This window comes from Schistocerca cancellata, chromosome 4 (genome assembly GCF_023864275.1).
Source record: "Schistocerca cancellata isolate TAMUIC-IGC-003103 chromosome 4, iqSchCanc2.1, whole genome shotgun sequence".
NCBI classification, from domain to species: domain Eukaryota; kingdom Metazoa; phylum Arthropoda; class Insecta; order Orthoptera; family Acrididae; genus Schistocerca; species Schistocerca cancellata.
In genome coordinates, this window is record NC_064629.1 from 771807565 (window position 1) to 771835431 (window position 27867).

A 27867-nucleotide genomic window follows, 5' to 3' on the forward strand; every position below is an offset into this window, starting at 1 on the left:
CCACAGTTGTTCGCGATTGGTTTGAAGAACATTATGGACAATTCGAACGCACGACACGAATTGCATCGAACATTTATGGGACATAATCGAGAGGTGAGTTCGTGCACAAAATCCTGCACCGGCAACACTTTCGCAATTATGGACGGCTATAGAATCAGCATGGCTCAATATTCCTGCAGGGGCTTCCAACGACTTCTTGACTCCGGGAAAAAGGAGGTTCAACACGATAATGGGAGGTATCGCATGACTTTTATAACCTCAGTGCAGTATCGGACAAATGAATTGAGCGGTTCTCTGGTCCCAGTTTGGGGCTATGAAGCTACTCGGTGAGTCTTTATAGTCACTGATGATGTCTCCAGCATTACAAGACCAAACGTTAGACACAGAAACATATCTTTAGACCACGATCCGTGTAACAAAAATTAACAAGGATGTAACAAATCTTCTGCAGCAGTCTCGAGTCGTACAATAAAAGCAAAGGAGGTAATTTCTGTCTTTTACATCTGCATATATACTATAAATCTACCTCACAGCGCGCAGCGGACCTTATCTCGTACGTATATAGAGGGTGATTCGGCTGCCCTAATGCTGTCGTATTATGCAACCCGCTATGTTATAGTTGGCCTTCAAAAACCACATGAGAGATTTTCATATTATTTCGCCCGTTACGAGCTAACTGTTAGTCCTACAAAAAAATGAACACGACTTTTTTGTAGGAAATTTAATGAATTAAATTTTGTGCTGGGGTAATATTTAGTTGGAGGCCACGGTTTTCGTGTTATTCAAGAAAACTTACAGAAATGGCCCTCAAGCGCCAGCCCCACACTCATCGCTCAGCAATCAGGATTTATATCATGTTGTTCGTGGCACTCTCTCCTACCGCTGAACAAAAATTTCCAACTACACGAACCATTCCCAATGTCCTACCTTTTTTGGTCTCCATTGACTAGGCTATTACGCCACTGGCATATTCGGCATTTCGTTAATATTAGGGCAATGAAATATACTCGACTAAGCCGGTGGTCTAATAAGGCCAGTCAATGGAGACCAAATGAGGTCGAATGTGGGAAATAATACGTGCAGTCGTAAATTTGTGTACAGTGGTAAGAGAGAGTGCCATGAATAACATACTAGAAATCCTAACCGCTGGAGGCTGAGTGTGGGAATGGGGGTGACTTGGAAGGTCACTCTTGCATGCTCGTCTTGAATAACTAGGAAACTACGGCATCTAGCGAAAACTTACCCCAGTACTAAATTTAACTTCATTAAATTTCCTGCAAAAAAGGCCCGTTCATTTTTTCCGCAGGACTAACAGTTCGTGCGTAGCGATCGAGATGATATGGAAATCTCGCGTGTTGTTTTTGAAGGCCAGATATAACAACGCGGGTTGCATAAAACGACAATAGTAAGGGCAACTGAATCACCCCGTATTTTAGGCGCGTGTTATGATGCGTCTGTGGTCTGATCACAGTAAATTCTACTTTTGCCACACTCCAACTAAATATCCTCTATTCATCTTTTAATTAGTATGCATCAAGCCAACTAACCTTCTTGACAGGCTTTTTAGCTGTATCAGCTCATTTTCGTGTGGCTCAATGGAAGGGGTGTCACTTCGGCAGTCTTCGTGTCCACAATCTACCTCAGTTACCCGACCGGAAAAAGCGGAATTCGAACCACGTGTCATTCCTGGCGACTCCTCATATCGTTGAGAGGTGGGTGCTAGATTAAAGGCAGAATATCTGTATTCCGGGATTCGATCACGCATCCTCTCGATTTCCAGGCACGCGCTTTACAGCTAAACCAGTAGTCCTGAAACATATAACTGCTACAACAGTATCATATTAGCTTATTCGTGTCATTCGGAGGGTAATCAAAAAGATGGGACGCATCTGCAGCTGAGAGATGTAGATACACTATCTAGTGAAACGTATCTGAACACCTACTAGTGGACATTTGTGTGCATGCGTCCATCGTTCGTCTTTAAGATGGCTTGAAGTCTGTTGGGGACCCTTTCAGTGAGGTGGCTGAATGTCTGTGGAGAAATAGCGAGCCATTCTTCTTTTAAACCACAAAAGGAATCGATGTTGGACTCAGGCGTCTTTAGCAAGACGATATAACTATCCCAAAAATGTTCCACTGGGTTCACGTCGGGCTCTGCGCACGTCAGATCATTTGAGGAATATTGTCGTCCACAAACTATTGCCTCACAGATGTTGCTTTATGACGGGGTGCGTTATAATTCTGTTACACTACTGGCCATTAAAATTGCTACACCACGAAGATGATGTGATACAGACGCGAAATTTAACTGACAGGGAGAAGATGCTGTGATATGCAAATTATTAGCTTTACAGAGCATTTACACAAGGTTGCTGCTGTTGGCGACACCTGCAACATGCTTACATGAGGAACGTTTCCAACCGATTTCTCATACACAAACAGCAGTTGACCGGCGTTGCCTGGTGAAACGTTGTTGTGATGCCTCGTGTAAGGAGGAGAAATGCGTACCATCACGTTTCCGACTTTGATAAATGTCGGATTGTAGCCTATCGCGATTGCAGTTTATCGTATCGCGACACTGCTGCTCGCGTTGGTCGAGATCCAATGGCTGTTAGCAGAATATGGAATCGGTGGGTTCAGAAGGGTAATACGGAACGCCGTGCTGGATCCCAGCGGCCTCTTATCACTAGCAGTCGAGATGACAAGCATCTTATCCGCATGGCTGTAACGGATCGTGCAGCCACGTCTCGATCCCTGAGTCAACAGATGGGGAAGTTTGCAAGAGAACAACCGTCTGCACGAACAGTTCGACGCCGTTTGCAGCAGCACGGAGTATCATCTCGGAGACCATGGCTGCGGTTACCCTTGACGGTGCATCACAGACAGGAGCGCCTGCGATGGTGTACTCAACGACAAACCTGGGTGCACGAATGGCAAAACGTCATTTTTTCGGATGAATCCAGGTTCTGTTTACAACATCATGATGGTCGCATCCATGTTTGGCGACATCGCGGTGAACGCACATTGGAAGTGTGTATTCGTCATCGCCATACTGGCGTATCACCTGGCGTGATGGTATGGGGTGCCATTGGTTACACGTCTCGGTCACCTCCTGTTCGCACTGACGGCACTTTGAGCAGTGGACGTTACATTTCAGATGTGTTACGACCCGTGGCTCTACCCTTCATTCGATCCCTGCGAAACCCTACATTTCAGCAGGATAATGCACGACCGCATGTTGCAGGACCTGTACGGGCCTTTCTGGATACAGAAAATGTTCGACTGCTGCCCTGGCCAGCACATTCTCCAGATCTCTCACCAATTGAAAACGTCTGGTCAATGGTGGCCGAGTAACTAGCTCGTCCCAATACGCCAGTCACAACTCTTGATGAACTGTGGTATCATGTTGAAGCTGCATGGGCAGCTGTACCTGTACACGCCATCCAAGCCCTGTTTGACTCAATGCCCAGGCGTATGAAGGCCGTTATTGTGGCCAGAGGTGGTTGTTCTGGGTACTGATTTCTCAGGATCTATGCACCCAAATTGCGTGAAAATGTAATCACATGTCAGTTCTAGCATAATATATCTGTCCAATGAATATCCGTTTATCATCTGCATTTCTTCTTGGTGTAGGAATTTTAATGGCCAGAAGTGTAGAATCAGCGCTTATGAACTGTTCCTCTACTGTAAGCAGTGCAGAACACTGTAGAATGTATTCATACCCTTTCCCTAAGTAACCTTTCCTCAAGCATAATGAGGGGATCACACCTCATACCGTAATACCATATCCCCTATAGTTCCCTGTTGCTACTACGCACGATGGAAGGTAACGTACTGCAGGCATTCGCCAAACCCAAGTCCTTCCTACGGATGGCCATGGGATATAGTGTCATTAATGCCTCCAAATCACTCGTTTCCAGTCATCCAGTGTCCAACAGCCGTCCCTTTACAGCAACTGAAACGTCCCCTAGGCTTACGAGGAACTGCTCGGCCATTGTACTCCGTTGCTTTTTACCCCCCACGCTCACTCATTTTGCTGGCTGGAGTGCTGGTAGCACTTAGTAGAAGATTCCTTCCGCTGATTCCGTGCCATTTTGTTCAACCACCATCTGCAGTGCTCAACGGTCCCTGCCCGTCAGAACACGATGTCTCTCCGGACTCGGTTCAATTGTGGTTCTTTCTTTGCGTTTTTACTTGAGTCACGTCAGCAAAAATCGATTTGGGCGGTCTTAGAAGGATTGAAATCTTCCTGACGGATCTATTACTCAGGTGACATCCATTGACTAATCCACGTTCGAAATCACTGAGCTATCCTGATTGACTCATTCTGCTGTTACTGCTTCTCGATTGACAACACAATACTACCGGCTTTCTTTTATACTGGTGGATCTCACTCTCCTGACATATAGCGGCCAATTCTGCATTACAAAGGGGCGTCCGGATAATTTTGATCAGATAGTGAATATCTCTCTCACGTGAAATGGCGGGCTAGTTGTTCGAAGCAGTTATCTTATAACGTGTACAAGATTAGTTTAAACGACATTTTGTTTTTACCGCCTGTGATGCACCTGTAGTTTTTCCCAATCGATACTTGGCGAACAACGTCAGGACTTACTACTACAACATGGACGGAGTATATCCATACCACTGAACTTAGGATATCTTCAAATGATTCTATGACTGCCAAGTGAGAATTAGACGACTTGTGGCAACAGGATGTCACATTAAACACCTTTCAGTCGTCCAGTTTCCAAACTTATTTCATTTGGCTACCAGTTTCGGTGGTTCACTATACCATCTTCAGGCCCCCGACCGACGTATAGGAAGATTACACCTCGGTTGCGATAAATACAGGGGCCAGTAATCCTGTTATTACAAGATTTCTGCTTGCTAAAGCTATACCTTCAACCATCGTCTGTTAGGTGATAGTTGAAGGTATCGCTTTAGCAAGCAGAAATCTACTAATACCAGTATTGATGGCCCCTGTTTTTATCACAAGCGAGGTGGAATCTTCCTACACGTCGGACGGGGGCCTGAAGATGGTTTAGTGAACCACCGAAACTGGTAGCCAAATAAAATAGGTTTGGGAACTGGACGGCTGAAAGATGTTTGATTTGACAGCCTGTATCGAACAGCCTAATCCCGAAACACCTTTTACTATTGCTGTACAAGTTCACAGTTGCATTCATTTTCGACCTCGTTCGACGTACTGCTTTTTCTTGTCGCTATAAACACTCCACTTCCTTGGTTGTTTAGTCTAGTTTAACGATGTATATCCCCAGTGTTCTCGAAAAATTTCCACGTTGTACTTCAAATTTATTGGAGAGTGATGGGTTTTTTGTGTGTTTGCTGCCTACCCCTTGGAAGTTATCTACTAACACTGTAGAACTTTAGCTCCGCGTTTTTCAAAGTAGATTCATTTTAATAATTGGTTTTTGAGATGCTTAGTTTCCACCAGAGGATATATTATTTTCTCTTAACTCAGAAAACTCATTCGTGCGTTACACACCACACAGACGCTACTGCACGCTTCATCTCCATCTCTTTATTTTGTCCTTCATACAGAGCAGGACGACGAATCTTTAGCGAAGGCCCTCACAGTACCATCGCATTTCCGTGACAGCTGACTGCAACCCTTGCTCTCCATTGGTCCTGGAACGACCTCTTCGATCTGCCAGACAACTCTCCACGTGCTACACACCGAGTACCCTCTGGATTCTTCTTGCTCCTCCCGTTAAGTTTTTTTCCACAAGAGGAATCACTAAGTGCGCACTGTTCGAAGTGTTTACAACTAACCACCCCTACTTTCCCGCAGTAACTGGACGAAGGAGATGATGCTGCTCAGATAGCAGACGCATAAATCACTGGCTCTGACTCATACGCCGTGGAAGCAAATGCCTCAGACTTGATTCTTCCGAGTCTGGGGCGAGTATTTCGCCTATTTTCCACAGACGACGTTTCGAATATTCCTGCAATAAAATAAATGAATTAGGCTCCTTGATCACCGGCAGATGAGATTCTGGTACCAGATCGAGGTGGCAACAGGGGAAACTTGTGAGCTCCCTTACATGCCAGTGGTTCCGCCCCGTGCCAATGTCGCTGCGGCCATACGAACCTGTCGTCAGTTCCCACAGAGCGAGGAGGTGCAGTGATAACAAACTGGACTCGTATCTGGGAGCACGCCGTTTCAAATCAGCACCTTTCCATCCATCCCGTGATTTTCCAAGCTCAAAGCGAATGCTGGGATGGTTCGTTTGAGAGGATACGACCGATTTCCTTCCCCAGTCCTAACCTGTGCTCAGTGTAACATCTTCGTCGGCTTGACTTTAAACGCTAATCTTCACTCCTTCAGTGCCAGTTTGTCTTTGCACCACTGCAAACACGAATGATATTGGAATTAGTGACAACGGCGTTAAGAAACGACAAAAACCGCTACAAAACATGAAGTCCCGGTGGAATCCCTATCAGATTACATAAAGAATTTGCTGATGGATTAGCCCCCTTTTAACCATAACATTGCGAATATCCCTCGTACCGACAACTGTGTACAGTTCAAATGGTTGAAATGGCTCTGAGCACTATGCGACTTAAATTCTGAGGTCATCAGTCGCCTAGAACTTACAATTAATTAAACCTAACTAACCTAAGGACATCACACACATCCATGCCCGAGGTAGGATTCGAACCTGCGACCGTAGCGGTCGATTGGCTCCAGACTGTAACGCCTAGAACCGCACGGCCACTCCGGCCGGCACTGTGTACAGTAGTTTGAAGAAAACACAAGTCGCATATGTCTAGAAAAAGAGTAACAGAAGAAATAAACGAAAGTATCGTCCAGTACACTTGACATCAACCCGTCTTACAATCTTAAAACGTATTTTGAATTCAAACGTAATGAGGTATCTCGAACAAATTGATCCCATCCTTACCAACTAGACTGTATCGTGGAAATATCGGCCTTGTGAAACACACCTTGCACTTTTTTCACTTGAAATTCTGAAAGCTATAGATCAAGGCAGTAAGATAGCTGCAGTATTTCTTCACTTACGAAAAACGTTTGGTTCAGTATCATACCAATGCCTATTAAGGAAAGTACGGTTGTATAGGGTATCAAAAGTAATTTGTGATAAGATTGAGGATTCATTGGTAGGGAGGATCCAGCGTATTATCTTGGTTGAAGGCGTATCGACAAATGCAGAAGCAACTTCAGGCGTTCCACAGGGAAGTGTTTCGAAATCCTTGCTGTTGGCAATTTATTTTTTTAAACTGACGAACAACATTAACAGCAATCTCAGAATTTTTGCAGATTATGCAGTTACCTCTAATGTAGCGCCGCGCGGGATTAGCCGAGCGAACACATGCGCTGCAATCATAGACTGTGCGGCTGGTCCCGGCGGAGGCTCGAGTCCTTCCTCGGACATGGGTGTGTGTGTGTTTGTCCTTAGGATAATTTACGTTAAGTAGTGTGTAAGCTTAGGAACTGATGACCTTAGCAGTTAAGTCCCATAAGATTTCATACACACTTGAACATTTTTGTAACGTAGCATTGTCTGAAAAAAATCTGATCCAATATTCAGTCAGATCTTGATCAGATTTAAAAGTAATGCTAAATTGGAAAATTATTTTAAATGTTGAGAAATGTAAAACTGTGCACCTTACAAAACAAAAATCGTACTATCCTGTGACTACAACATCAATAGATCATAACTGGAATCAGCCAGCTACACAAATATCTGGGTGATAGCGCGACTGCTACGATCGCAGGTTCGAATCCTGCCTCGGGCATGGATGTGTGTGATGTCCTTAGGTTAGCTAGGTTTAAGTAGTTCTAAGTTCTAGGAGACTGATGACCTCACATGTTGAGTCCCATAGTGCTCAGAGCCATTTGAACCATTTGAATCTGGGTGATCACATAAGCTAAGTCGTAGGTAAAGCAGGTGGCAGACTACATTTCAGTAGTTCAGTACTGACAAAAGGCCTATTGCAGGTGTACAAAGAAGAGCAGGGCGAATGGTATCAGATTTGTTTCACCGAGGATACAGCGTTACAAGAGTGTTGAAGAACCTGAGCATGCAGAAGCTTGACGATAGTCACAAACTATCCCGTGAAAGCCTACTTACAAAGTTTTAAGAAACAGCTTTAAGTGAGGAAGCTAGGAATGTACTGCAAACTCATTACGTATCACTCTCGACGAGGCCGCGAATGTGAGTAGACTACAGCACGTACGGAGACATTTAAGCAATAATTCTATCCATGCTCTGTATGCGAATGCAACGGGAAAAAGTCTCAACAAGTGGTACAGTGTAAGTACCCTCGGTCATGCACTTCAAAGTTACTAGCAGAATATAGGTGTGAATGTAATGCCTCTCCCCCAGGTATCTACGGACAGTCGATAACTCATTCTTCAAGTTCCCCCAACGCCCGTGGTTTCTGTCTACCCATTTATGCGTGTAGTTCTTCTGAAGAGCTGTACAGTGATGTTACAGAAACTAACGCAGTGTATATGATAACTATGAAGAGGTAACGATATGAAGCTCAACTGAAGGCGACTCCCGTTACTGGGCGTGTATTGTATAGTATATACACTCCTGGAAATGGAAAAAAGAACACATTGACACCGGTGTGTCAGACCCACCATACTTGCTCCGGACACTGCGAGAGGGCTGTACAAGCAATGATCACACGCACGGCACAGCGGACACACCAGGAACCGCGGTGTTGGCCGTCCAATGGCGCTAGCTGCGCAGCATTTGTGCACCGCCGTCGTCAGTGTCAGCCAGTTTGTCGTGGCATACGGAGCTCCATCGCAGTCTTTAACACTGGTAGCATGCCGCGACAGCGTGGACGTGAACCGTATGGGCAGTTGACGGACTTTGAGCGAGGGCGTATAGTGGGCATGCGGGAGGCCGGGTGGACGTACCGCCGAATTACTCAACACGTGGGGCGTGAGGTCTCCACAGTACATCGATGTTGTCGCCAGTGGTCGGCGGAAGGTGCACGTGCCCGCCGACCTGGGACCGGACCGCAGCGAAGCACGGATGCACGCCAAGACCGTAGGATCCTACGCAGTGCCGTAGGGGACCGCACCGCCACTTCCCAGCAAATTAGGGACACTGTTGCTCCTGGGGTATCGGCGAGGACCATTCGCAACCGTCTCCATGAAGCTGGGCTACGGTCCCGCACACCGTTAGGCCGTCTTCCGCTCACGCCCCAACATCGTGCAGCCCGCCTCCAGTGGTGTCGCGACAGGCGTGAATGGAGGGACGAATGGAGACGTGTCGATGAGAGTCGCTTCTGCCTTGGTGCCAATGATGGTCGTATGCGTGTTTGGCGCCGTGCAGGTGAGCGCCACAATCAGGACTGCATACGACCGAGGCACACAGGGCCAACACCCGGCATCATGGTGTGGGGAGCGATCTCCTACACTGGCCGTACACCACTGGTGATCGTCGAGGGGACACTGAATAGAGCACGGTACATCCAAACCGTCATCGAACCCATCGTTCTACCATTCCTAGACCGGCAAGGGAACTTGCTGTTCCAACAGGACAATGCACGTCCACATGTATCCCGTGCCACCCAACGTGCTCTAGAAGGTGTAAGTCAACTACCCTGGCCAGCAAGATCTCCGGATCTGTCCCCCATTGATCATGTCTGGGACTGGATGAAGCGTCGTCTCACGCGGTCTGCACGTCCAGCACGAACGCTGGTCCAACTGAGGCGCCAGGTGGAAATGGCATGGCAAGCCGTTCCACAGGACTACATCCAGCATCTCTACGATCGTCTCCATGGGAGAATAGCAGCCTGCATTGCTGCGAAAGGTGGATATACACTGTACTAGTGCCGACATTGTGCATGCTCTGTTGCCTGTGTCTATGTGCCTGTGGTTCTGTCAGTGTGATCATGTGATGTATCTGACCCCAGGAATGTGTCAATAAAGTTTCCCCTTCCTGGGACAGTGAATTCACGGTGTTCTTATTTCAATTTCCAGGAGTGTAGTATAGCTACAGATAGTTAAGTTAGAAACACCTGACCGTAATGAGAGGCTGTTCTAGGTCATTTCTTCAAACTTAATTACGCGTTTCAGGCACAACATATATTTGCCAAACACCAACTCTTTGTTACTGATTTGTGCGAAGACAGTCAAACGAAAGTGCTTTAGCCACGTTTATGATGAATATACAACGGTAAACATTAGAATACAATTTACCTATAACTTTATTTTCTTCGACTTTGACACTAATTGAGAAGTGAGCTTGTAAGTTAAATAGTACAGTTATTTAAGGTGGGTTCTTGAGGTCTTGCCAACATAAATTGTTTAAACAGTTGTACTTGAATTGGTGGAGTGACGCATAACATTATAATCGTTCTGTCATGTATACGAAGGAGCTGTAAATAGGTATTTAAATTGAATGACTTGAAACTGGTGACTATTGGTGTGTTTTCTGCACTTGTTGAATCGAGTCCATATCGAATTGCAGCACACGATCAAACTTGCGGGTATTCCACAGAGTATGATTTTTGTTCTGTAATTGTAGGTCTTGCACAATACAATGCTGGCCATTACAACTGCACCATCAGGAAGGCTAGCAAGCAATAAAATCGTACTTACTGTGCGTATATAATATAGTGAGAAGAGTATATGATTAAATTTCTATGTGATTCGGCAGAAAACAGAGTTAGGAATCTATCAGACGCAGCTACCACCTCTGGAAGCAAAAGTTGGTCATCGAGCTTGGATCACAAATAGATACTTCATTTTTTTAGAGATCTATGCCAGAGCTCATCATTCCCATTCGCTGGCGCTTGATGGCCTGCCAGTCCCGTGGCAACTCATGACCAAATCGAACTAGATCAAAACATTACTGCAAACATGTGGTACTACGTTATGCTGCTGAAAGATAATGTTTCGGATCTCAAAGCTAGGGCATCGTCATTTGGCTTAACATGTTAGAAATATAATGCCTGTTGTCCAAATTATTGGATATGCCGGCGAGAGGTAATCGTCTTGTGCACCCACTGGTATCACATACCATCACGCCAAGTACTGGGGGCTTATGACGATGATGAGTGTAACACGGCAACGTTCGTTCTCCTTGGAGTCTAAGAACATGGATACGTCCATGGGGATACTGTATGCTGAACGGTTATTTGTCTGCAAAGACGATGTGAACCCATTGGTTTATGATTTGTTTTCATGGGGAATAGAAATAAAAAAAGAAAACACAAAGAGATCTATGTTACTACGGTATATTGACAGCTGCTTCATGGTGTGTTGAATGTATCACAGAGCGGAAATACTGGAAGGCATAAAGCTAGTACACCGCTATCCCCAGTGTTTACGAAGGCGGAGTCGTATTCGGGAGAAGCAGGGTTCAAATCCTCATCCCATCGTCCTCATTTATGTTTTCTCTGGTTTCCGTAAGTGAATTGGAGCTATTTTCAAGATGGTTTCATCAAGCAAGTCGTGCCCAATTTTTTTTCTACATCATCGTTCAAGTAGCTGCTAGTGAAAAAACCACCTGACTTAAAGTCAGTGTCTGGGTCCATCATCACAGTTGGCGGAAAGTCGTCAGTACACGTTTCTGTAAAATTCACACAGATGTTTCTCCTAAGAGTCGTCAGGCACACTTTCTCTGGTGTTTCAATGGTTATTTACAGTTTCGTTTTTTCGGGGTGCAGATGGAGTGGCCCAAACAATTACTGCTGATCACTTGTTTAATGCGGCGTCCAGTGTCAATGGAAAATGTCGGTCTGTTTACCATTACAAACCAAATGATTTTTGAAGCGGAATTTTACGTGCCAGTTCTATACAGCGGTTCCAGATGTGCCTATATCGATATTCGTTTAATCGATATGTATTAAAATGGAAAGTAAAACAGAAAGAATAACCAGTACGCCAGCAGCAGCTCGTGTGCAACTCTACCCACACAGACTGCTACCGCCGTGCAACAGCGCTACTCAGTCGCTGCTGGAACAGTAGTCATTCTTCGTATTTTACTGTCCCTGTTAATTAATATTGACAAAACGAATACTGCGCTACAGTAATCTGGAAGCACTCTGTCGAATGGTAACGTAAAATTCCGCTTTAAAAATCATTTTGTTTGTAAAAGGACACAAACCGATGCTCTCCGTTGGTATTGGGCTACTCATTAAATATGTTTTCAGCAGTATTTCTTTGAGATGGTACCATCTACACGTTGCAAAAAGCGAAATTGCGCCTTTTCTCTAACGGTTATAAGTGTAGATTTTCTTACAATGTAGTACCTTGCCGGCCGGAGTGGCCGTGCTGTTCTAGGCGCTACAGTCTGGAGCCGAGCGACCGCTACGGTCGCAGGTTCGAATCCTGCCTCGGGCATGGATGTGTGTGATGTCCTTAGGTTAGTTACGTTTAATTAGTTATAAGTTCTAGGCGACTGATGACCTCAGAAGTTAAGTCACATAGTGCTCAGAGCCATTTTTTCTAGCACCTTAATAGGTAAGCACATTAGCGTGTTGGTTGTTTCTTCTCTGTGTCGAAAAATCTTCTCTTAGACATGTGGCAATAATTATGACCTGATGTTTTCTGCACGGTCACCCTGCACCACTAAGTGGACTACACCTGTCAGTATAGGCTAACCGTTTTGCATCCAATCGTTCACTCTTCAACCTGTGACCTACTGCCCAGGGGAAAAATAAGCATTAATGTCTTGGTGATTCCACATGTACTTCGAGGTGCTAACCAAACCTAAAAACGTAAGACTTGTAACGGCTAAAATTATTAGTCTGCAGATGACGTAAATGCTGATGTAATGTTGTTCACTACGCCATCTTCAGTCAGCAATAGAAATATCTGCACATATACCCGTTACAGCCTGCATATCCATACATATTATAAAAATGTATGTATGTGTACTGATAAGCCAAAACATTATGACCACTGCGCACCGCGACGTTCGATGTCGCCCGATGGCGTTGCGGGCACGTGACGCGGTAACAAAAGTGGTTCAAATGGCTCTGAGCACTATGGGACTTAACTTCTGAGATCATCAGTCCCCTAGAACTTAGAACTACTTAAACCTAACTAACCTAAGGACATCACACACATCCATGCCCGAGGCAGGTTTCGAACCTGCGACCGTAGCGGTCGTGCGGTTCCAGACTGTAGCGCCTAGAACCGCTCGGCCACCCCGGCCGGCGGTAACAAAAGTATGTAAGCGAAGCAGATACGGAGGGGGAACACGCTAGTGAAGATATGGCTGAAATTGAGGAAATCCATTGAGACAAGCGACTTTGACAAAGGGCAGATTAATATTACGCAGAGCCTGTGAATGAATCTCTCGAAAACGGTGAAGCTAGTCGAATGTTCACTTGCCACTCTCGTGAGCTTGTGTGGAAAGAGGTAGGACAGCGAAACTACCACTAGGCGTTAAATGGTTGAACGTCTACGACTCTTCACAGAACATGGGGTTCGGAGATTTGTCTGCACTCCAAAATAGGGTAGCTGGTGATCTGTAGCATCTCTGCCGAAAGCGCAAAATGATGGTGCACGCGCAGAAGCTTAGAAGCACACCGTTCATCGTACATTGTTGAACATTGAGCTCTACAGCAGACCACCCATATGTGTTCACATGTTGACCCAACGACATCGTCATTTACGATTGCAGTGGGCACGGGACTATTGGGACTCGTCCATCGATCTATGGAAACGTGTAGGCTCTTCGTGTGAATCAGATTTTTGCTACACTACGTCGATGGTCGTCTCCACAAACGCCGTCATCGAGGTGAACGGCGGCTCGAAACGTTCAGCGCGTCACGGATGTATGCTGGTGAGAGCAGTATTATGCTATGGGAGATATTCTCCTGCGCTTAAGACCTGTGGTAGTAATCGAAGACACGCTGACAGTTGCGAACCACCTCCATCCCCCCTCATGACTGATTCCTCGCTCACGGAGATGTCATCTTTCAGCGGTATAACGGTCCATGTCTCGGAGCCAGAAGCATGCTAAGGTGGTTTGAGGAGCATTATAGTGAACTCATGTCGATTACCTAATTCGCCTGATGTAAAACATATGGAACCTATCTTGGTCGCTATCGGGTGCCATCACCGCGTACGAAAACCAGAGGCCCGTTATTACCTGTGTCTCGACATCTAATGCCACATACCTCCACAAATCTACCAACAAACTGTCAGATCCCTGACACGCAGAATCAGTGATGCACTTCGTTCCAAAGACGGACAAACGAGCTATTAAGCAGATGGTCATACTGTTTTGGCTCATCAGTGTGTGTGTGTGTGTGTGTGTGTGTGTGTGTGTGTGTGTGTGTGCGTGTGTGTGTGTGTGTATGTGTGTATGTGTGTGTGTGTGTGTTCCACATATCCTCCTAAACCACTCGTCCGATTCCAACCAAAGTTGGTACACATATCCCTTGCTGTCTTTTAACAATCACTGTGGGGTAAGAACCACCTACATATCATAGTTCAGCAGATATGACGTCATAAACAATGAGATGCGTGAGAAACTGCCTAATTGTGCGTGGCGTTTAAATCTATTACTTCTTCTCTATTACTTCTGTTCGGAACACAGTTTGGAGACAGTATCCACATATGCCGTTAAACGCAACTACAAAGTTATATAACGGTACCACAAGTAGTTCAATAGACATGATGTAATAAACATTGAGGAGAGTGAAAAAATGTCGCATGGTACGTGTAGTTTTAATAAATCAATTTTTTACTAACAGGACATTCCTAAAGTCAACTGAAAGAAACCCCTGCCGGCCTGAGTGGCCGTGCGGTTCTAGGCGCTACAGTCTGGAACCGCGTGACCGCTACGGTCGCAGGTTCGAATCCTGCCTCGGGCATGGATGTGTGTGATGTCCTTAGGTTAGTTAGGTTTAAGTGGTTCTAAGTTCTAGGGGACTGATGACCACAGCAGTTAAGTCCCATATTGCTCAGAGCCATTTTTAAAGAAACGCCTGACACTTGGCAGCGCTTTTGACAGCTTTCTACGGCGAAGCGCAAACTGCGAATTGCAAAGGCAAAATAACAGCCGTCTATAGGGCTATGAAGAGGCGTTGCCATAGAGATGTTTACAAAATCGCGTTGTAGGCACGGAAAGCAGCTGCTCCCATCGTACAGAAACAGTTCACTGCAAACACAGTTCATATTTTGTTTTCGCTCCTAACAGGAAATTACCAACACCAAGATGAATACTCAGGCAACGCCGGGTTTATCAACAGATATATATATAATGAACACTGAGGTACGAAGGCGTGCGTGACTGCCATGCGGAGACCCCGGGTTCATTTATTCCCGGTTCTTTCAGGAATTTTCCCTTGGTGGCATGACAACTGAGGAGCTACTGGAGTCGAAAAGTAACAGCCCCCAGATAGGGGAAGCTGACAAAGTCCAGTAGAGCGATCTGCTGACCCCGAGTCCCCATAGCGCATACGAATGACGCCATTGCAGAAGATGACATGGCGGCCGGACGGCACTGAATGGTCGGCCACGGCTGGAGATCGGGGCTACCATAAATGCCTACATACCGACAGTGACTCACAACTGCGAATTTTAAATAATGAGTAAGCGAACAAGAAGTCAAAGCCGAGCAGGAGAATTGAGATAGATCCAAAGAGGAGAAAACAAGACTGGGAGGGACAGGATCCGAAGCACAAGAATTCACAAAAATTTAAATGTAAAGCCTGTGTAGAATACTATTCCAGAGCAACCGCTGAAGTGGTTTGGACGTGTCTGGCAGATGTTGGAGGACTGCCTGGCAAGGTTAATAGAGGGGGTAAGGACAGATGACAAGAAAGAACGGGGACACCCAACAAAGACGAGCGGAGGGGAATACACTGAAGCGCCAAAGAAACTGGTATAGGCATGCGTATTCAAATGCAGAAAATACGGTACTGCAGGCGGCGACGCCTATATAAGGCAACATGTGTCTGGCGCAGTAGTTAGATCGGTTACTGCTGCTACAATGGCACGTTATCAAGATTTAAGTGAGTTTGAACGTTGTGTTATAGTCAGCGTACGAGTGATGGACACAGCATCTCAGCGGTAGCGATGAAGTGGGGATTTTCGCTTACGACCATTTCATGAGTGTACTGTGAATATCAGGAATCCAGTAAAACATCAAATTTCCAACATCGCTGCGACCGAAAAAAGACCCTGCAAGAACGGGACCAACGACGACTGAAGAATCGTTCAACCAGACAGAAGTTCAACCATTAACCAAATTGCTGCAGATTTCAGTGCTGGGTCATCACTAAGTGTCAGCGTGTGAACCATTCAACGAAACATCACCGATGTGGGTTATCGGCCGGTCGCTGTGACCGAGCGGTTTCAGGTGCTTCAGTCCGGAACCGCGCTGCTGCTACAGTCGCATGTTCGAATCCCGCCCCGGGCATGGATGTGTGGAATTTCCCTAGGTTAGTTAGGTTTAAGTAGTTCTAAGTCTAGGGGACTGATGACCTCAGATGTTAAGTCCCATAGTGCTTAGAGCCATTTGAACCATTTTTGTGGGCTTTCGAAGCCGAAGACCCACTTGTGTACCCCTGATGACTGCAAGGCACAAAGATTTTACGCCCGGCCTGTGCCCGTCAACACTGACATTTGACTGTTGATGACTGCAAACGTGTTGCCTGGTCGGTCGAGTATCGTTGCAAATTGTATCGAGAGGATGGATGTGTACGGGTATGGAGACAACTTCATGAATGTATGGAACCTGCATGTCAGGAAGAGACTGTTCAAGCTGGTGGAGGATCTGATATGGTGTGGGCGTGCGCAGTGGGAGTGATATGGGACCTCTGATACGTCTAGATACGACTTTGACAGGTGAGAAGTATGTAAGGATTCTGTCTAATCACCTGCGTACATTCACGTGCCTTGTGCATTCCGACGGACGTGGCCAATTCCAACAGGTCAATGCGACAGCCCATACGTCCAGAATTGCTAGAGGCTATCTCCAGGAACACTCTCCTGTGTTTAAATATCTCCGCTGGCCACCAAACACCCCAGGCATGAACATTATTAAGCATATCTGGGATGCCTTGCAACGTGCTGTTCAGGAGAGAGCTCCACCCTCTCGTACTCTTACGGTTATATGGACAGTTCCCCTCAGCACTAGTTGAGACATTAGTCGACTCCATGCCACGTCGTGTTGCGGCACTTCTGTGTGCTCGCGAGAGCCCTACAAGATACTTGGCAGTTGTGCGAGTTTCTTTGGCTCATTACTGTAGAACGGACGCTGGAAGCGATGTTATTGTCGGTAATAGTTCTGCTAACAGGAAAAAAAACAGAGATCACACGTATAATCTATCACTTGAGGAACTGGACGACCAGGTTAGGTAAGTAAACATTGTTCGTCACCTATGAGACGTTTAACGCTAGCTTCTTTCATTAATTACAGCTCTCCCGGCAGTTAATGTCTGCTCTCGGAAATGGAACGACTACTTCTCTTTCAATTAACGCTTCATTAGTCCTTACGAATATGAGTGAACCACGTTAATCTTCCTTCCCATGGAATATGCTTGTCAGTAGCTGAAGCTTAAACAACAATATTTTAGCATTCAGAGACGCCGATCGCTAAGTTACGTTGGTGTGGAATACGTGTAGAATCGGTGGCGAGAGTGCGCGAGCGCCACGGCCAGCTTCAGCCTTGAGGCGGACGGCGGAGTTCCCAGAAGCGGTTTTTGCAGCCGCAGCAGCGGCGACGCTCGCGGCGCATCCTGACACGCGCCCAGGGCACTGCCCACTGACCACTGCCCTCTCTGCCCTTCTCGCACGGAGCCTGCCAGGAATCTCTCTGCGCGTGATGTGCCATCCGTGCCTGAGCCATGGGTAAGGGATTGCACCGTTTCCACTAACAACTGTTTCTGAAGATTCAGAAGCAACATTATTGCGAGATAATCAACTTCTCTCTTCGCCACATATACTGAGAGGTTCCATGCCCTCTTTTGCATGTCGTCTCTCATTTTGATTAATTTTATTATTGCTCTGTGTCATTGCCAAAGACCTTGTAAAAAATAACTAGACTCACTGATGGCGCTGCAGTCGCGGGATAATTTGAATCTTCGGCTGGACGCCATTATAGTGGTTGTAGAATGTGTTGTGTAGTATTGTTGTTTATGAAGACCCTGATTCAACGTTGTATATTTGTTGGGGCGTACATACAGTATTTGTTACTCGTAATTGTACTGTCTGTACGTTGTAAACAAAAGAAGTACAATGGAGAAGAGTTGTGCAGCGATTAATTGTACAAATAAATTCGAGAAAGGAACGAATATTACATTTCACAGGCATGTGGATATTTTAAGTTGTTATGTATGTCAGTGCACTTGCTTAATAAATGTTTTTGTAACAAGGTATTAGCATAATGTCTGTGCATCTATTTGCTGGTTTCCTTTCTCAAAACCACAGCTGTTACAAAAATGGTTACACGCTGTCAGGAGGCACGATTTCCGACCGACAGAATACCATTTTATATGTTCCGATCATTTTGAAGAAAGTTGTTTCCTTGCAAATTACGTAAATCGCAGAAAGCTGAATTATGACGCTGTTCCATCTATCTTTCTTTTTCCAAACCATATACAGCAGAAGGTAAATTTTTCTTTGTCAACCATATTTTATTTTAACTATGATACGTTACTGCCTTTACATTTTTGAACAGTAACTGTTATTTTTGACAGTACTTTTGCAAATGTTTGTTTATTTCACAAGTTTCATTCTGTGGGGCTATGAAGTTGCTCAGAAACTACACATATCAACTGAAGTGTACATCTTCGAAAGTAAATATTGTGACTAGTGCGATACTGGATGCCTGCCTAAAGTCTTGTTTGTTGTAGCTGGCTGATCCGTAGTGTTTTCATGGCCTAGGTTAGGTTGAAACTTGATAATTTGGTCGTGAGTTGCCAAAGCAATATGCCATATATAACGCACTTCTCATCATAAAATCTAAAAAAAGGTAGAGTCAGAAAATGTCTATTAACATAGTGGGCAAATCTTCGAGTATTTTTATGCATTTTGCGTACATCTATCGTAAATGTGTAGTGTAATGTACTGTGAATACATAGAAAGAAAGATCCCTTATCATTTAGCTACAAGATAGCAGGTCAGCAACTGGAAGCAGTTAATTCCATAAATTATCTGGGAGTACGCATTAGGAGTGATTTAAAATGGCATGATCATATAAAGTTGATCGTCGGTAAATGAGATGCCAGACTGAGATTAATTGGAAGAATCCTAAGGAAATGTAGTCCAAAAACAAAGGAAGTAGGTTACAGTAGGCTTGTTCACCCACTGCTTGAATACTGCTCAGCAGCGTGGGATCAGTACCAGATAGGGTTGATAGAACAGATAGAGAAGATCCAACGGAGAGCAGCGCGCTTCGTTACAGGATCATTTAGTAATCGCGAAAGCGTTACAGAGATGATAGATAAACTCCAGTGGAGTACTCTGCAGAAGAGACGCTCAGTAGCTCGGTACGGGCTTTTGTTGAAGTTTCGAGAACATACCTTCACCGAGGAGTCAAGCAGTACATTGCTCCCTCCTACGTATATCTCGCGAAGAGACCATTAGGATAAAATCAGAGAGATTAGAGCCCACACAGAGGCATATCGACAATCCTTATTTCCACGAATAATACGAGACTGGAATAGAAGGGAGAACCGATAGAGGTACTCAAGGTACCCTCCGCCACACACCGTCAGGTGGCTTGCGGAGTATGGATGTAGATATAGATGTAGAATGAACTACGAAAAATGTTAGGGGTCCATTACATAACTTTTAGCTACGGCAGATTCCATGTAGTACGTAAGATAAATTCATGAGCAGTCACTAGTTGCTGTTGTAAGTAGGCTGTTAAGGTTTTCTTATTGGTAACGCCACGTAGCGCTCTGTATGAAAAATCACTGGCTGTGCTGTGCGCCGTCTGTGGCTAGTTTGCATTGTTGTCTGCCATTGTAGTGTTGGGCAGCTGGATGTTAACAGCGCGTAGCGTTGCGCAGTTGGAGGTGAGCCGCCAGCAGTGGTGGATGTGGGGAGAGAGATGGCGGAATTTTGAAATTTGTAAGACTGGATGTCATGAACTGCTATATATATTATGACATTTGAACACTAGTAACGTAATACTAGGCTCCAAAGTAAACTGAGAAATGACAGTGAAGACGAAAGCAGTGTGTTAGCGCCACCATGTAATGAATTAACTAATGTTCAAAGTAGTAATTTGGTAATTGTGCATAGGGAAATGGAGCGGGCTGCAAATAATGGTGTAGGCAGTGAAACAATTAGTGAACAGGGAAGCATTATCGATCGATCGGTCGGCAACAGCTCGCCTCAGGATTCCGAAATGACAGGACACAATCTTGCAAATACTGTAGATTCAGGTTTTGCGTCCTCGCCGTTTTCTCAAATAAATCAAGACACATTTTCCGCTTTTCAAAATGCGAATATTGCCGGTTCAAATGCACTGCCGAATAGCACTGAGGAACATGTTTCAGACACCAGTGCACTTTTATTACAGTTAATGCAACAAATGGGACAGAGGCTACAAAAGTTAGACACAACGCTTGAACAAAATCAGAAACAAATGGGACAAAATCATCAAAAGTTAGACACAATGGAACAAAATCTTCAAAAGTTAGACACAATGGAACAACACCAGAGACAAACACAGCAACAGTTAGACACAATGGAACAAAATCTTCGGAAGTTAGACACCACACCTGAACAAACACGTGAAGATTTAACTACTGAGTTACATAACATTGAATCGAAATGTCAAAAAGTCTGTAATGACGTAAAAACACTAATTTGTGAGCATTTCCAACCTATTTTTTCGCATCATGAAAATGCATTACAGAATCATGAAGCAGCCATAAAAGAACTGCAAACTATTGTTCATGAAAATCACGACATCTTGCAAGCTAAAATTGACTCAGTTGCATCTATCGATTCGGTTACGCAACTTGCAAAAACTCATGAAAACTTAAAGGACACAGTAGATACGATTTCAACACAAATGGACACTCTTAAACTTGGTTCAGAAAAACACACAGAGGAAATAATTTCACTATCGGATAAAGTAGCCGAACTTTCGCATCAGGTCACTAACTTATCTACAAAGGTAGATGATGATCTGAATGACACAAGACCTGTAGCCTTCACGGACACTGAGGAGTATGAACAAATTAGAAAATTCAAACAAAATCAAAATCAAATCAATACACAGTACAAAAGAGAAATCCGGTAAGTACAAGATCAGTTGGCACAAGTAATACAAGAATTACATATTTCAGAGGACACTCGCGCTCCAGTACGAGAAGAGGGACATATAAATACGGAACAGCCACAAAATAATAACACAGGACACTTCGGAAATTATGAAAGAAATTGGCAAGGCGCATTGGATTTTGAGATGGAACCGCCGAAACGAAGTAACAATGAGCGATGTGCGACTCGCCGACACGATGATTTTGACTATAAGCTGTTCATTACTACACTTAAATTCAAAACATTTAAGAATTCTGACAACGACATTCGTCCACAAGCATGGCTTCATCAATTCTCTCATTGTTTTCCTCCCAATTGGTCATTGGAGCACAGGTTAGAATTTATGTGTGGCTACTTGGAGAATGAACCAGCTGTAAGAATGCGATCGGTCATTCACGATTGTCACAGTGAAGGAGAATTTTATCATGCCTTCCTCTCAGCGTACTGGTCTTAAGCTACACAAGACCGAGTAAAATATAGCATCATAATGATGAAACGTTTCGAACAATCTGAATTTTCCAGTCTTATGAAATATTTAGAAGACATGTTGCATAAGAATCAGTATCTTTCAAACCCATACAGCCCCTCAGAACTCATCCGCATTTGCTTAATCAAACTGCCTGAACATTTACAACATATTATTATAGCAGGAAGTTGCAAAGACGACATTGAAGCTTTTCAGGGACTGTTACAAGAACTGGAAATTGACACTGACAATGGCGGAACACGAAAACAGGAGCACAACAATTACAGGTCACATCTGTCACAATTCCTCGATGACTGAAATAATACACGACAAGGCTATTCTTACAACGTACATCGTGACCAAAACAGACACCACCTGTATGACAACCGTTGGCAGAGTAGTAATAATTACAGGGAAAGATCACCTCTCCGCAGTAATGACTATCACAGAGACCATCAGAGAAGCAGACAATATGGGAACCAAAATAATTATTATCCAGGGAGACAGAATAACTTTATATGCAATGGTCCAGCGCGCAGCTACGTTTCAGGGAGAAATTCTCCACCACGTGACTGACAAGAAAGAAACTATGGACTCTACCAACATGACGACAGACAATATGATCGTAACGACAGACCTGAATTGCATCAGAACTGGCGGGATTCAAACAGAGCAGGGCCCTCTCGACAAGGTGAATTTGTAGAAGTTAGGTCTCCAAATCCCAATAACGACGCGCGCCAACCAAGAGACAGACAATGACTCGCACCGCAGGCAGCCACGTGCGCCCGCTGGCTACGAGAAAAATAACATAAGACGCTAGCCTTGAGAAAAATTCTAGCATTCCTTACCGACGTATACAACATGATAATTGCTTTGAAGTTGAAACTCTGCACACTAGAGTGTAAAGGTTTATACCACATTTCTCATGTAAAACCGTTTATTGAAAGATAATCTGTTTTTTAACTTAGTCTTTGCCATAAAACTTTTCACTTCACACTACTAGTACAATTTGTCACACTGAGATACTGTTAACATGCATCAATGTTTTGAAGTTAACTATCCAGCGTAGAACCTAGGGAACATTTTTAAACAGTAATTACAAGTGCATTGTTATAGTGAACAGACGACACAGTGTTGTTATTTGTACATTCTTGCTTGTTAGTTGCACGATTACGTAACGACTATAAGGCTCACATACTTAGAACATTTACCAGTACTGCTAATGAGATTTTAATGCAACATTTTGGTTTACTTGAAAGTACATTCTGGGTTTAAAGTACTTTCTGTGAGATACCAGATGACACAGTGGTTAGTTTATGTGACAGCTACACGATTTTATCACGACGCTACTAATGAGTGATAATTTACAATGTTGCTTTTGCGGTATATCTGTTTTATATCTTCACAGTTTTTCTGAATTTTTCTGGAAAGTAAAACATGTTTTAGTAGTAACTTTTGTGGTATAGCTACAAGGAGACAGCCTTTTCCGTAGCACAACAATACGTTACAGCACAGTACTTTCTTCATCACAGCAATAAGCGTAATAACTAAGATATCTATACGCAAAGCATTTCACTTTTGTTTATCATGAGGTAAGTACATTGACTTCTGGACAACTTAGATTTCGGAGGACGATAACTAAGACACTTCCACAGAGATTATCTTACAACAAGACGCACAGTTTTAGCGCTACAGTACACGTATTTGAGTGATTAATTTTGTACTTAAAATTTTATTTTTAAAGATATTTGAAGTACAATGATACAAATGTTTTCCGTGATACATTTCATTCCATTGCTGTAATCTGTAACACCTGAGGGTATAATTACATTAATCCTCAGGGGGGTACATGCTTACTTTGTGTACCATGTGTCTGGCAAACACAAGGAGCCCTAGCTATTATGGTATTTGCTTATACAACTTTACACATCGGTACCATATTTCTCTAACACAGAATTACACAGCTATCTGATCATTTAACTGAGAGAGACAAATATTTATTTTACTACATCAGTGACAGATGTTTACGCAATTACACAGTTGGGTAACTTCACACTTATGAAATTGTATTTTGTCTGTACTTTGTGAACTGTTCATATTTTTTCGGAACCATTGTGATACTATGAGAGCTTTGAATGATGTTTTTGGTAAGGGATCATGATTTTTGAAGTACGTTTGAGGTAGATGACACTATTGAAATGAGCAGAGAATTTTTTTTAGGTTTTGACATTATTGCAGAAAGCTACGACGTTTTTGAGATTTGACTGAGGTGTTATGATGTTATTTTTAAGACGACAATGTGTAATATGCTGTTGAGGTATGTTTATGATCAATAAGATGATGCTACCATATATGAGGAATTTGATTATGCTACGTATTTATTATGATGAAATATTGAAAAAGTGTCTACGAATATGTATATGTGTAATAAAGCAAGGAATAATGAGTAGTGGTTTGCGACTCTGGTTTGTGAAAAAGGATGTTGGAAACCGAGAATCGTACTTTAAGAGTTATGAAATGTGTGTATATGCGTGAATGTATCACTATGCTGGCGAAAATTTTTTGGACACTGTTATATTTACAGATTTTTTGTTTCTACAGATTTGAAACGCAAATTCTCGACCTGTGAAATTTTTATATGAGACTGTCACTGTAGTGCAAACTGGTGTCGTAAATATTTCGGTAAGAAAGTTAAGTGACCACCTGCATGTAATGCATCGTGGGCAACCAGCTGCGCGACAGTTGCCTGGAAAAAAGCATTAGTGTGTGCCTTTCAGAGGCACAGGTGGAGAAAAAAAAAGGGGCCATTATCCTCGCTATTGACATTACTTTGTAGAAAGCATCGCAAATACGACACGCTCAAACTCGAAAACATATGATTATACTGTGGAGCTCTTAATTTATGATATTTACTAAAATGCCTAATGAAACGATGAGAAACATTTCACAGCTATTGTCTTGCTAGTTGAGAGAAATGCCATATCGCTTGCTTTATGTATTTATTTACTCATTTTGTTTAATATCTAGTTTCTAGCTGCACTGCAGCATTGGTTAAAATAACATTTAATAGATGTACTAATATAGTTATTTTATGCCTACAGATCCAGTCAATAATAAATTTATGATCTACTTCCAAGAAAACGAGGGCACATAAATAGACATTTCCCTTCACAGGAATTGCATAAATAATTTTTTTTACGATTTGGTAACTTATCTGCCAGCCTAAGTTCTCGTGATGCATCACCCTAGTGTTAAGATGTGACATAGGTATTAAACATGACCATTTTTACTGTAATATTTTTTCTGCTTGAGCTTTGTCATGTTTAGATACAAGTTATTGCATTTGCTGCTGTTTGCTTTGCCAATTTCCATTATTTTGTCATTGCTGTTTGTGTTAATTGTTTTCTGCTGCTGCATTGCCTCGTCCGTTAGTTTAGGATCTGAGCTCAGTAGATTTAAGTTAGCTTAAGAGGGGGTAGACTATATAAGAAACTAACTATGATGAATTGGAAGAAATGCATTGAGAAGCTATAAGAAAATGGTTTGGCCAAAAAAGTAGTGTACAGTGGAGAAAAACTATTTTTGAAAGAGGATGTGAACAGAATACAGAAAGCATGCTTGGATAGGATTTTTTTGGTGGAAACAAATGTTTTGGGTTGGACTGCAGTACCAAATATTACACTGAAGACAAACCCTGTCCTTTCCTCCTGTGTTATTCTGCTATGTGTTTGTGTACCCTTGGGTATTTGTGTTCATCATGTCTTTATGTGTTTATCTGATGAGAGTTACATTGTAGAATTTTCCTTACTTTACTTTACTTTACTTTACTTTGTAAAGATGTTTAGACATTACTTATTCTGTTTTGTTTTAATGCTCATGTGTGAAGTTGATGTTTCAAAAATTATTCTGATCCTTTATGTATTTACTTATGTCATAATTCCTGTAACACTGATGTATATGTTTATTTCTATTGCTTTGTAAAGCCCCTATTACTACAAATGTTATCTGTATTGTAATGTTCTTTAATATTGTATTTTGTACCTTTGTTATTGTATTCTCATGTTATAAAATTGTAATTGACACCAGTTCATCAAATTAAGTAACTTGTAATTTACATTTCACTGCACACGTTTCTGTTGGTCATAGTATGTGCACAATATATGAAAAAAAGGGACTGTTAGTGTTTGCACGTGCGTTAATAATTCAGCAAGGGACAGATTAACAGCATTGCTGGTTCTAAGGACAATTTCAAAAACTTTGTGAGTGCACAAGTGGTGGTTTATGGACTTGCTATATTGTCCACAAGACTCTTCGATGGTGATTGTGCACCTGCACAGTCGCAAAAGATGGCTGCTGGCCGTCTCTATAAGGACTGCAGTGCGTCTGCATCTTTGGTGGCCCACCAATACCATTATTTCTACAAGGACTAAAGTGGGTCTACACCTTTGATGACTCAACAATACCATTATTTCTACAAGGACTGCAGCGGGTCTGCACCTCTGGTGGCACACCAATACCATACTCTCTACCAGGACTACAGTGGGTCTGCTCTGTGATGACCTACTTACCAATATTCTTCAAAATTTCCACTGACTCTGTTGTGGGTTTGCTGTGTTGTGGCCCATTACCTGTCTGCATGTCAAGAGTCAGCACTGTCTTTCCGTTGGAAGGACAACACTACTTCTTCAAGAATGTATTGAAATTCACTACTTCCGTGTGCATTTTCTTTTACTGCTCAGACTTCGAAAAAAAAAACACTGCAATTCTGCTGTTATGAATGATCAGGACTGTCTTTATGGACTGTGAGAAAATTTTAGCTTTTGACCAACATTGTATTAATAAGTGTGTGCATTTGATATCTTTATTACTGTAATTATGAAATTTTTTTTCAAATCTGTATTAGCCAGTGCCCAAAACAATTTGTAAAATTTTTGTGGGGAACATGGGGGCTATGTAAGTAGGCTGTTTAGGTTTTCTTATTGGTAACGCCACGTAGCGCTCTGTATGAAAAATCACTGGCTGTGCTGTGTGCAGTCTGTGGCTAGTTTGCATTGTTGTCTGCCATTGTAGTGTTGGGCAGCTGGATGTTAACAGTGCGTAGCGTTGCGCAGTTGGAGGTGAGCCGCCAGCAGTGGTGAAATTTGTAAGACTGGATGTCATGAACTGCTATATATATTATGACTTTTGAACACTAGTAAGGTAAATACATTGTTTGTTCCCTATCAAAATCTTTCATTTGCTAACTATGGCTATTAGTAGTTAGTGCCGTCTGTAGTTTGAATCTTTTATTTAGCTGGCAGTAGTGGCGCTCGCTGTATTGCAGTAGTTCGAGTAACGAAGATTTTTGGTGAGGTAAGTGATTTGTGAAAGGTATAGGTTAATGTTCAAAATGGCTCTGAGCACTATGGGACTTAACTTCTATGGTCATCAGTCCCCTAGAACTTAGAACTACTTAAACCTAACTAACCTAAGGACAGCACACAACACCCAGTCAGGGTTAATGTTAGTCAGGGCCATTCTTTAGTAGGGAGTTTTGAAAGTCAGATTGCGTTGCGCTAAAAAGGTTTTGTGTCAGTTTAAACACAGTCATGTATAATTTTTCTAAGGTGACGTTTCACTGTTTGTTCATAAATTAAAAGGTATATTGTAGTAACGTATTTACAGGGTGTTACAAAAATGACCGGTATATTTGAAACGGCAATAAAAACTAAACGAGCAGCGATAGAAATACACCGTTTGTTGCAATATGCTTGGGACAACAGTACATTTTCAGGCAGACAAACTTTCGAAATTACAGTAGTTACAATTTTCTACAACAGATGGCGCTGCGGTCTGGGAAACTCTATAGTACGATATTTTCCACATATCCACCATACGTAGCAATAATATGGCGTAGTCTCTGAATGAAATTACCCGAAACCTTTGACAACGTGTCTGGCGGAATGGCTTCACATGCAGATGAAATGTACTGCTTCAGCTGTTCAATTGTTTCTGGATTCTGGCGGTACACCTGGTCTTTCAAGTGTCCCCACAGAAAGAAGTCACAGGGGTTCATGTCTGGCGAATAGGGAGGCCAATCCACGCCGCCTCCTGTATGTTTCGGATAGCCCAAAGCAATCACACGATCATCGAAATATTCATTCAG